A 12,410-nucleotide genomic window follows, 5' to 3' on the forward strand; every position below is an offset into this window, starting at 1 on the left:
CCCTTTACCTTTGAGTGCTTTCCTATCAATTCACAATGTCTACCATATCTCCTAGTTTAAATTAACTCTTTGAAAATATATTTGAATCCTTTCTGAACATACTGCTGATTGTTTTTATTTTATTAACTCTTTTGAAATTCTGTGATGCATGGTATCTGTATCTGCCATTTATTATCTTTGTTTTTGACTTTTTAAAAAGAGAAAAAAACAAAATAACAACAACAGAGACAAAAACAAAACAACACAGAAACAATAAAAATGATACAGGTGTTATGGTTTGTGTTTGGGTGTTCCCCCAAAGCCTCATGAGGCCATGGGGCAGGCTTTTAGAGTTTGATTATGGGTTTGAGAGCTACACCCACCCTGGAGTGGATAGTTTGCATATGTAAGGGAGAGGAAAAGGGTGCTTGAGGCCATTCCTACCCCATTCCACCCTGGTGTGTGCTTGTTGCTTTAGCTGTGTTCTGCCACCCTGAGCTGTAGCTCTCTGCCATATGCCACTCTGCCTTATAATCTGCCAAGTATGGACTGAAACCTCCATGAGCTGTAAACAAAATAAACCTTTCCTTCCTTAATTTTGGGCATCAGGTATTTTGTCCCAGCAGCGAGAAAAAAAGTAACCAAGACAGAATTTGGTACCAGGAGTGGGGTCGTTGCTGTGACTAAAACTGACCATGTGGTTCAAGAGCCTTTGTCCCAACAGTGAGAAAAAAAGTAACCAAGACAACAGGGTTTCAAAACAAAATGATAGGAATTAACAGTGGGTGTTATATTACATAGTGTTATCTTCAACGAAGTTGCTCAGATTACCAGACGTGCAAGATTGATCAATGCAAGATTGATCAAACAAAGAGAATAAAAAGTAATAAAAAATTAGAAGGATTACAGAGCTTCACTGAACTATTACCTCTTTTTTCATGCTAATTTAAGATTATATTCTCAGATTTTTCAGTGTATGAAAAACAGAAATAATCTTATCTTCTCTTTGGAATACGATGTTTTATTTTTCACCTATGGGTAAGAAAATAATGTTTTTCTTCTAAAAGCTGTCCTCCTACTTAGTATCAGAAGATATTCTAGAAAAATCTATCAAAAAATGTTCTTTAGTTTTTACTTTTTTTGCTTAAATCCTTATACATCCATAGAGCTTGTGTTTATACATATGCAATCCAACTTATTTGTCCACACAAAAATAGTACAAATGTTTATCTAACAAAAAGCATATTTCATTTCTTAGTGTAATTAAGTTCCTCATAGGCACACTGCATAGTGGAGACATTGGCACCAGAGGCTGCCGGTCTTATAGAGAAGGTAGATTTCAGGGAAGAATTAGTGTCAAAATGGGGGAGCCTGACATATGCAAAGCGTAGACTCAAAATGACACAACAGATACTAAAGACTAAGAATTGGGCTCAGAAGTCTGCAATATTTGACTGCCCTTGGAGAACCACTGCCTCAGTTTTTTCCTTTAAGCAACGTTTAATTTCCTTTTACTAGTTTGTTAGTCTTAGATGTTCAGAAGTAATATGATTGTGAAGACAAAGGCATGGAAATTTCATAGGGACACAATTCACAGCATGTATGTGTGGTACACCCTATCCTTCTACAGGTTGTTCGCCCTGAGTGAACTCAAGTTGACTTACACAGAAAATGTTTTTTGAAAAATATCATCCTTTGAAGAATTGCCCAAAAATATGATTACAGCAATAGCTCTTTGGTTTCATTCTTTATAAGCAAATTATGGTGCTTCCCTATATTTTAATAAAGATCTTGGGCAAATGAGGCTAATGTCTTGTACCTCAACTTACCCAACTGTAACAATACATACAAGACTTAAATTAAGCAAGAAAAAAAAATGTGCTAAGCACTATGCCTGGCACACGGTAAGCACTCTGTTCAACATTTGCTATTGTTTTTATTGTAGATTACAGTTATGAAATTGCCTTTAGACTTGTACTAGCAGCAATTTGAAGTATTGTGTAGTTCTAGTTCACCATCAAATAAGAAGGCTTAAATTTTTAGAGTGAAGACCATGATACGTATTTCACAGGACTATTGGGCCACTGAGAAATAAATATATGAAAACACAGAAAGAACTACCAGGAGAGTCAGTCAAACATATTCATTCAGATGGGATTTAAAAGAGAGAAGTCTGCATATTTAGAGACTTATGCAGTAGAAGACTGGAATGACTGCTGTATTTTTATTGTTTAAGCATTGCTGTGGGTGTATATATTTGTATAGTGGGATTATGTTTCTCTAGTAGCTCTAAAAATACATAAAATACTTCTCTCACCTGCCCCATTTGTTTTCTTTTTAACAATTTATATTTTATGTTTCTCTCTTTGTCCCTGTCTCCTTTCTCCAGTCTCATAAATAATATAGTGCTTTTCTGTGTCATTCTAAAGGAGTCATGAGGCTTTTAAACCAAATTGATACAGCTGTAAAGGGTGGATTGAAAGGCAAGAGAATACACTGTGACTTTAGGTTGAAAAGATGTGTTGTTTTACTGCACAGGTAGAGGCATCTTTGATTAAGGTGAAATGAGGGAAGGGAGCAGGAATTTTCACAAGTCTCCTAGGCAGAGGGGAAATGCAGTGGAGGGAGTATTCCAGCAGATGAGTGGGAAGGAGACAACTGGTTAAAATATTACAGTAAAATACGTACTTTGACTCCCCTGGTAGGGATGCAATGAGAGCAAGGTTTACAAGTTCTTTCACACCCAATCACTCACACATGCACACGCTCATTTTAAGCATATCCATGTTTCCATGGCAATGGGAAATATGAACTTGTTGGGGGGGATGAGAGGAGTAGTGGGCTTTCTCTAGAATGTTCTGCTGAGGCTACTGTGGTGGGGGGCAATAGCACAGGGCTTGATCTTCACAATTTACATCAGTGATCCCCTCCTGGATCATCACTGAGGTCTCCATCTTGCCCCATGTCATCATGTTCTGGGCCTTTCCATTTCACAGTCTCTGAGTGTGGGATCTTCAGCCTCAGCTCTGCTGAAGATCAGAGTAGTGTATGATACTATCAAAAAAGTCAAACAAATATTTCTTCAAGGAAGATACAAAAATGGGCAATAAGCATAGTAAAAGATTCTCAACATCACTAGCCTTTAGGGAAAACTACAAGTTGCAACTTTTGATCCACTAAGAAAACTAGAATTAAGTAGTCAGATAATGAGTATTGGTGAAGATATGGAGAAATTACCACCCTCAAACACTGCTAGTGGGAATATAAAATCATGAATGCATTTTAGAAAATAGTCTGCCCATTAATAAAATGATTGAACATAGTGTCCTTTTTTTTTTCAAAAGAAAGCTCATTCCAGAACTTCAGCTCCTCTTGAGCCTGGAAGTTGAGCCCAGATTCACCTCAGAAATTACTGTTTATCCAGGCAATTCCATTCCAGGGCATTTCACCCAAGAGAAATGAAACATTTATTCACATCAAACCCTGTACATAAATGTTTTAGGAACAGTATTCATTATTATCAAAAGAATGAAACCACCCAAATGTCATCAAAAGTCAAAGGGATAAACAAAATACATTATATCCATAAAATGAACTATGATTGATCCTAAAGAGAATGAAGTCCTAATATATGCTATAACACGAATGAGGCTTAAAAACATATTAATTTGAAGAATCCAGTCACAAAAAATGACATGCGTTTTGCCATTGTGACAAAACACCTAACTCATCCAAACAACTTAAAGGAGGGAAAGTTTATTTTGACTGTTTCAATCCGTGGTAGCTAGCGCTGTTGCTTTTAGGCCTGTGGCAAGACAGAAATAGCATGGTAAAATGGTGCGGGGGAAGCAAGCTGCTCACCTGATGGTAATCAGAGAACGGAGAGGGAAAGAGCCAAAAGAAGAGCAGCCGGGATCAGACGTAGTCTCCAAAGTCATGCGCCCGTGGTCCACTCCCTTCAAAGGTCCCATCCCTTGTTTCCATCACCTCCCAGCGATGCCATTAAACTATAATCTCGTCAATAGACTAATCCAGGTGAAGTTGGAACCTGTATGATCCAATCACTGCGAAGTCCATTACTTGGTAACCAAGCCTTTAACACCTTGAGATTTTTGGAAGGACATTTTGGATCCCAACCATAACAATATACGACTCCATCCATGTCAAAGCGCAGAAAAAGGAACCCTATAGAAACAGGAAGTAGATCATTGGTTGCTTAGGGCTGAGGAAGGGAAAGAGGGTAAAGAATACAGGGTTTCCTTTGGAGTTTATCAAACTGTTCTGAAATGGACTCTGGTAATGTTTACATGTAACTATGCATGGAATAAAAGCCATGGAATTGTACACTGTAAGGGGGTGAATTGTGTAGTGTGTGAATTATATCAATAAAATAATGCAACTCTAAAATTAGAAAGGAAAATTAAAAAGAAGAAAATATGAAAAAAGTAAGATAAAATAGTTTTAACTTTCTTTGTAATATATAATGCAATCAAGGAAGTTCACATTTCAATTACAATGTATTACATAAAATATTAAGAACAAAGACACTAAAAGAAAATGTCTTCTAAAATTCTCCAGGATGGTGGGACTGAAAAATTGTTCTAAACATATAAGAAAGACTTCTAAGCTAAGAGAAGGGGCCAGTGGTGGGAGATCAAATTAGACTGGCTAAGTTGTTGCCGAATTGTTGCTGCTATGTATGAAAGGAGTGCATCACACGAGCAGAGTGCAGGAAGCAACACAGAACAACGTTTGCTTAGAGCAACTACGCTTAAGCGGCAAGATGAAGAAAATGAGACAATAGCTCAACAGGTGGATGATGGGCAGCACCGCGGTGGCTGTGGAAGGACATTCACAGAGTGCCAGCGGTCACAGAGTGAGCGCTATAGCAGGCTCCCGGAAGTCAACGTCTCACTCAGGGACAATGGCAAGGAAGGGCTGTGTTCAGGTGAGGATCACAGCATTGTTACAGTACATTTCAGAAATCTTTTGTGGATAATTTCTTTAAATGGGCATAATAATATGTTAGATATTTGGATGAAGGTATCAGGGAAATGAAATAGTGATCAAATTGAATTTGGGAGGAAATTTACTTCTTGGATTACTTATCAGAATGGGGCATGTTTTCTTCTCCTTTTTTGCTTTTTGTTTTTGTAAATTTTTGGTGCTAGAGATTTGACTAATGCAAGAACTTTTGTGTAGTAATCAGGCACTCTACCACTGAACACCACCCCTAGTCTGCCAAAAGGGGATATCTTCATAACTTGTGTTTGATTTTTGACATGTAATCCCTGCACTAAACCCATGAGAAAAAAATAATATGTTTTTTACAGAGACAAATACCAATGGAGAAAATGCCTTAGGCCATATAGATGGAAATGTGAAAAAAGTGGTCCTTAATTTCCACAGGGAAGTTCCAGTAATAGGAATAGGAATAGCTATTTCTCTTTTTTTTTTTTTTTTTTTTTGGTTTTTCTCCGGTACCGGGAACCGAACTCACGATCTTGCGCTTGCCAGGCAAGCGCTTTGCAGCTGAGCTAAATCCCTTCTCTAACTTTCTCAGATCTTAGTAAATCCTTTATCCCAGGAAATGCTGTGTAAACTGAAAAGGGGGAAGAGTGTGAGAGACTCTCTGTACGAGCATTGATACAATGCTGGAAATTCTTCAGATGCCATTTTGTTGTCTGATGGTGCAATGGAATGGTGTAGGTGAGGAAGAATGCTAGCAAAATCCAGTCTCTGGTGCAAGCCCAGACTAAATTTTAGAAGCACTAAATTTTTTAGTTTTTCTTTCTGCTAATTTAACTATTAACCATTCCCTGGCCCAGTCAGCTGAGCAAGTGCTATAAGTTAATTATAATAAGAGTTTAATCATGTAAAATATCTTAAAGGCAGTAATTATCCTCATTACTCTGAGGACTCACCTGCATCTTAGGCATTTGGCAGTGGGTACTGTAATTGGGACGGGCTATGTATTTGATTAGCTGGAGACCAAAGTGCAGGGCTTCTGATGTGCACACCTACTTTCCAGTGTTATACCAGATGTCCTAAGGAACTGGAAATAGCTCTTTTAAGCAGCATAAACTCAGAACTGTGACGGTCAGTACAGAGGATGAAGGATGGCAATGGGCAATTCAGGAATGACAAGATAGAAAAAGGTTTAATGTAGTCTTCCACATTGATGCAACATGTCCAATTTACAATGGGTCCATTCATTTCTTAAGATAAATTTCTAGAAGTAATTAATTTCTAGAAGAGTAATTTCTAGAAGATAAATTCACCTTTTAAAAACACGTTTCAGATTATATATATTTTTGAGGGTACAACAGCATTTTATGTTGTACTTAAAAAAATATTGGAAATATGAAGACTCCTGGTTAAATTTCCATGTGGCTTTAATGTTTCACTGCTAGTCTCAGAAAACCTGGACATGGAACACCAGCATTGCAGATTGCAATGATAAACAAATACATTTATAGCTCACTGATTCATAAACAGCTAGGGACATGTGGATTGTTATAAAGCTCTTAATATTTGTGTCATTCTCAAATGCATTATTACCATGCATCTTGTAAATCAGCCACATTTTCTTGATATGTGCAGTGCATCACTCATAAAAGCTCCCCCACTGGGGTGCATCTCTTAAAAGTTCTATCACCTCCTAACAGTGGCACTGTAAGGACCAGGCCTTCAAAACATGGGGCTTTGGAGACATTCAGGATTCAAACCATAGTAGTGATTTAGTGAGAACAGTAGGCCCTGAAAAGCAACAAAAGCACCTGAGGTTTTAAATGAGTATATAAAAGGCTGCATTGATTGGAGAGATAACATGGCCAGTGGGGATCAGAATGTTGACCCTCAGGCCCTGGAATTAATTAAATCCCTAAGGTGCAGCTCTGCTACTTAACAGCAAAGCTAAGTTTAACCTGTCTAAGTCTCAGTTTCTTTTACAAAACCAACCTTCTAAAGCTTTGGGGATGCTCGATAAGATAAATATCAAATGAAATGTTTGTCAAAGTCTCTGGCTCATACTAGCTGCTGAAGTGTAAGTACCATTATTCCTTTTATGAAGAATTTTACCTTCCATCCCATTTTTGCCCTTCTGACATTCAAGTTAAACATCTGTATCATTAAATTGACATCTGTATTCATAACTACTCAATTGAAATTGTATTCTGAAGCCAAGCACAGTAAGCCACATCTGTTAAGACCAGCTACTTGGGAGGCAAGGCAGTAGGATCAAAAGTTTGAGGCCAACCTGAGCAACATAGTGAGATCCTGTTTCAAAAATTTAAAATTAAAAATCACTAGGGGTGTAGTTCACTGTTAGAGCACCCCTGGGTTTAATCTTTAATATTTTTAATATATGCATGCACATAAATACATAAATAGAGATAAATATTTTGAATGGAAACTTTCAAATTTTAGTAACATCTTAACATCATCTCGTCTATTAAATAGGGAGAAATGGGAGAATGAACAATGGAATAGAGCAAGTGCTAATGTTCTCTGGTGGCCTTTCTGACTGTGGTATACTCTGCCTTATTTTTATTATCTGTAAAATAGTGATAAAAATCCAAACTTGTCTACAAATGAATGTAAGCAATGGAAAGTAGGAAAAACAAGAGTGAATCCTTGATCTTTAATGTGTTGCAAGGCGACATACTATTTTTTTTCAGAAACTACAGCAACAAACAATAAACCATGGCATAGCTGATTAAATTTAAAAGTGATCTGAAAGAATGGTCTTACGCAAATGAATCTGTCATTTCGGCTTGAGCCCTTTTGAAAGAATTTCACAGCACCTCAGGTAATACTTAATGCTGTGACCTGCATCAAGAGATGGTCACAAAGATAGAGGATCAAGTGCCCCCTTTGTTGTTGGCTAACGACCCTATATATTTTATCCCAACCATCAGATCCTCTGCATCTTCTGTTACTAGCAGATAATCAGCCCTCTTCCAATTATCTCAAAGCTCTCTCAAGAATTAAATAAGCCTAGTAGTAGTGAATTATTGGTGCAAAAAAATAGTAAAAGAGTTTCAGTCATCTCTCTCCATAAAGGTAAAGCAGTAACAGCAACCCCAAATGGAAACAAAGGCAGCAAAGCATTACTGAGGATTAATAGATAGAACCTCTCAGGGAGATTACAGTGAGCGAAACCACAGTGAAAGCTGGCAAAAAACAAGCACCAATCAAGCCTCTTCCAATTACAACAGATGGTAGTAGGCAACAGTTTTGGAGAGAAGAAGCATACCTTTTCTCCATTTCTCAGAAACCTGCACTCTTATTTTCAGTTCCTTGCTATGTGCAATGTCCTCCAGCTATAAACGCTGTTGAAACTGCTGATGCTGCAGTGAGCTTTGCCTTTCACTCCCATCTGCCACTACACCCAAGGTACGGGGATCACTACTGTACATTTGTTGAGCTAATAACTGACACTAGGTTAAAGGAAGAAGTACAATTATTAAGGTAAGAGCTTGAGAGTCATAAACAATGACAATAAAATGAACAAAAATCCTGCCAAAGGGAAGCAAATGTATAGCTAAGATGTAGAAAAATGAGAGATAGCAGAATATGAGCTGCACGTTAGGGATCCCACAAATTCACTAATTTGTTCGTGCATGTACTTATTCTCTTTATTATTATGACTGAAATCATACGATTGGTAACTTGCGAATATAGTAGAGCGAAAATAGGGGTGGAGTTCTGAAAGACTGCTAGAGTTCCCCTATCAAAGGCCAGTTAAAACAGTTAAGTAACATAATTAGAGTAAGTTAGACTAGCTTTAGCTGCTCCTCTTTCTAGACATAGAAGCTTTGTCTTTCTACCTAGTATTAGGTATTCACTTCCTTGCCATTAATGCTTCATTTTTGTTCCACAGTCTAATGTTCTGGCCTCTTTTCTAGAACGGTACTCAAATTCCTAGCACCTTAATAACTCGAAAGGAATGGCTATGCACTGCTTAATGGATATGAGCCTTAGAGAACAATGTCATTTCCAAACACCTAATAAATTTTGTAATTAGGAAGGTATTGAAGTTCAAGGTCTTATAAAAAAATTCTTCCAGGGGCTGGGGATTTAGCTCAGCGGCAAAGCGTCTGCCTGGCAAGTGCAAGGTCATGAGTTCGGTTCCCGGTACCGGGGAAAAACCAAAAAAAAAAAAAAAAAAAATTCTCCCTAACTACAATTAATATGTCAACTGAGTTAGTAACCTGAGTAGGTTTTTCTTCCCAGTTGAAAGTTAAAACTTTGCATGTTTTCCTGTTTGATTCTGATGTTGCCATAATCCAAATGTGCACAGTGCTGTTTGACAGCGGTCCCAGAAAACTACTGTTTGTCCCTCCATGTTTGCAGGTTTTCCACCCACAGATTGGACTAACTTTGAATTGAAAATGTTTGCAAAAAAAAATCCACAAAGTTCCAAAATGCATATATACAGGGTCGTTAACATACTTGATCTACTGTCTTCGATTTCTTTGCTGAAAGAAACAGTTAATGAGTCCTTGATGGGTCAATATTGCATGTCTCTATCTGTTTTCATGAGAAACCACTTTGAAGATATCAATATGTAATACAACAAGCATTGTTAATTTCTTACCACTTTTTTTGCAACTCTGTATTGTTTGTATTGTTCTTTTGCTATTTTGTAAATTGTTGTCTTCTGTTAATGTTTTCCTCCTTTTATTTTTAAAATAAAAAAATTTTTAAAAATAAAAACAAAATGCAAAACTTGTTTTGCTATGCCAGAGCAGTAGGGGGATTCACAGGAATGCTGTGATTCACCCGCCCCACTCAAGCCTCCAGCTTCTCCAGGATCCCGTCTCCCTCCAGCATGTGTTGTTGGAGCACTGTTCTTCTGAGCCCTTTATTTGCTACTTATATTGTGTTCATCCTTGTTTCTGTGAAAAAAGTCCCCTAAAGTTTATACATGTAAAAAATGCTACTAAAATACAATCACATAGTCAAAGTCAAAGTGATACCTCGAAGGCTAAGAGGGAACATAAAGTGCTCTTGGCAATAGAATAAAAATGTTACATCTTTTGAAAAGTAGCATGATGAGGGTTGTTGAACTTGTATTAAATATATGTGGATCTTTTCTTGTCTCTACCCCCTCAACTTTGTAGTGTGAGAATTAGTTACACAGTATTTACAAAACTAGGTATTACAATACTTAAAGTAGAGGAGAGTAAGTATACAGGTCATAAGGAAATACTGCAGTATCTTATAAGAGAGACTTGAATGACCATAAATTTTGATATCCTCAGAGTTCTGAATTAATTCCTCATGCCTGGGGTAGGGCTTACCATTTATGCAAGTGTTTGTGTGTGTGTGTGTGTGTGTGTGTGTGTGTGTGTGTATGAAACACTGAAGATAATATATCATAGTATATGTAATATACTATACCATATCTATATATAGACATATAGCTAGTATTTTATGCACATAATATATATGCATACATGTACACATTTAGTAGTTTATGTGATAATTATCAAACCACCATTTGACATCATGATTTACGTCAAAGTCAGAGCACATGTACACCTGCAATACTATACATACAATACTGTATCCCTATATGTTATATAATATATATCATAGCATGCATATATACACATATAATTATATAAGCAGCATTCAATTACCAACAAAACATAATTAAAGAATAAAAGAGACTTTAAAGAATGAGCTAGTACACATAGGAATTCTGTTTTCTGTAAAGATGAGAAGAATTGTAGATAGTAAAGAGCTTAATTTATTTTCTTTTTGAGAAATACAGAAAATTGAAGCAAAGCCTTTCAAACTCACGCTCAGTGGAATATGTATCTCTTCATTAGTTAGCACAAGTGCGCAAAGTGTTTTGACTCACACCTCACAGCACTTTGCAGAAGTGTATCTCTGTCTCTTCAAGCCAAGTGCTTAGAATACATACTCCCTATGGAAAACATCTTCTATACTCATCTTTATTTTGTACCTCTAAGATCTTACTTGGTTCCGAGTCTGTTCTCCATGGAGAGTTCTCCAGGATTGGTTTACCTATTTTAGCAGACCTATTCCTACTCATGGACTGTCCTAAATATCCATTCCAATCCATCACTCTCCTAAATATCCAGCCCAAATAGCATGCCTGATCAAAATGCTCTGAAAGACCTATTTGAACTTGAGCTAACATCCGATTGTCCTCCACAGTAGGCTCATAGCTTCACAGCTTCACTCTGACCTCCATGTGCTTATCCTGGGTCGGAGCTCAGCCAGCTTGGCTTGTTATCTACAGACGGCTACTCTTGGGGAACATACTGCTGAAGTGCTGCGGATTAAAAAGATTCATGGCTAATGCTGTTCACTTGGCACAGAGAATTTAAATTCTCTATTACTACTTGGTTACTTTTATTGGGTTTTTAGAATGGTGCCAGGCACTCAGAGTGCTTTATAAGTTTGCATTGGTGACAATAGTAATTGCCATCACTATTTGGGGACTGTGGGAGTCATTAAGCTGAAGGTTTTAACTAGATTACCTTTAGCCAGGGTCACCCTTAGAATAATAAATGGTGTATATGTGATAATGGAGGGCCTCTAGCTTCTGCCAAATTAAAGTGACAGATAGTGCATTAAAATCCTTTTACTTGAGCAGTGCAGCATTGTATAAAACTTGTTCTACTTTCAGAGTCTCTAGTTCTCATGTCATCTTACTCAACTTCATTTTAAATAGAATTATTGTACTTTTTAATTTTTCACCACGCATTCCCCATTTAACATAAATTATTTTACAACTGTTTATCCAAGACCATCCAATCACTCATTCTTGTTCCGTTCTGATACTGATTCATTCCCTCTCTCTCTCTCTCTCTCTCTCTCTCTCTCTCACACACACACACACACACACACACACAGCACTGACTTCCTAATATTTCTTTGCCCAAATGCTCCATTAGTTTTCACAACTAATCTATTCTTTATCATGTACATGTGTACAATATCTCAGTTACTGCTGCATAACAAGCAACTTCAGAATGTCAGTACATAGTGCATAATGATTGAGGACTGGATACTCCTTCCTACTGTGGAAGGTTATCAGTGGAAGATGAGATTCAGTCTGTATTCACACTGGCATTTCTGTGTCTCCCCATCTTGGCTTCAGATCATGAGGGTAACTGGTATATTTTTCTCATAATAATTGCAAAGTTCAAGAGAATAAGCCCAATTATGCAAGCTCAGCTCAACTCTGCTTCTATCACATCTAGGAACAACACATGAGCCAGAGCAAGTCACATGGCCAAACCAAAGCTCAGGAGCCAGAAAACCATCCTGATATTTATTTGTAGGCAGAATTGCAAAGTTACATGACAAAGGGTGTGGATACCAAGAGAAACAGAAGTTGTGCCCCACAACTCAACCCTCCACCAGGGAAGAATGAGATGATGCATGCC

Source organism: Chinchilla lanigera, unplaced genomic scaffold (assembly GCF_000276665.1).
Source record: "Chinchilla lanigera isolate Chin_1 unplaced genomic scaffold, ChiLan1.0 scaffold00043, whole genome shotgun sequence".
NCBI classification, from domain to species: Eukaryota; Metazoa; Chordata; class Mammalia; order Rodentia; family Chinchillidae; genus Chinchilla; species Chinchilla lanigera.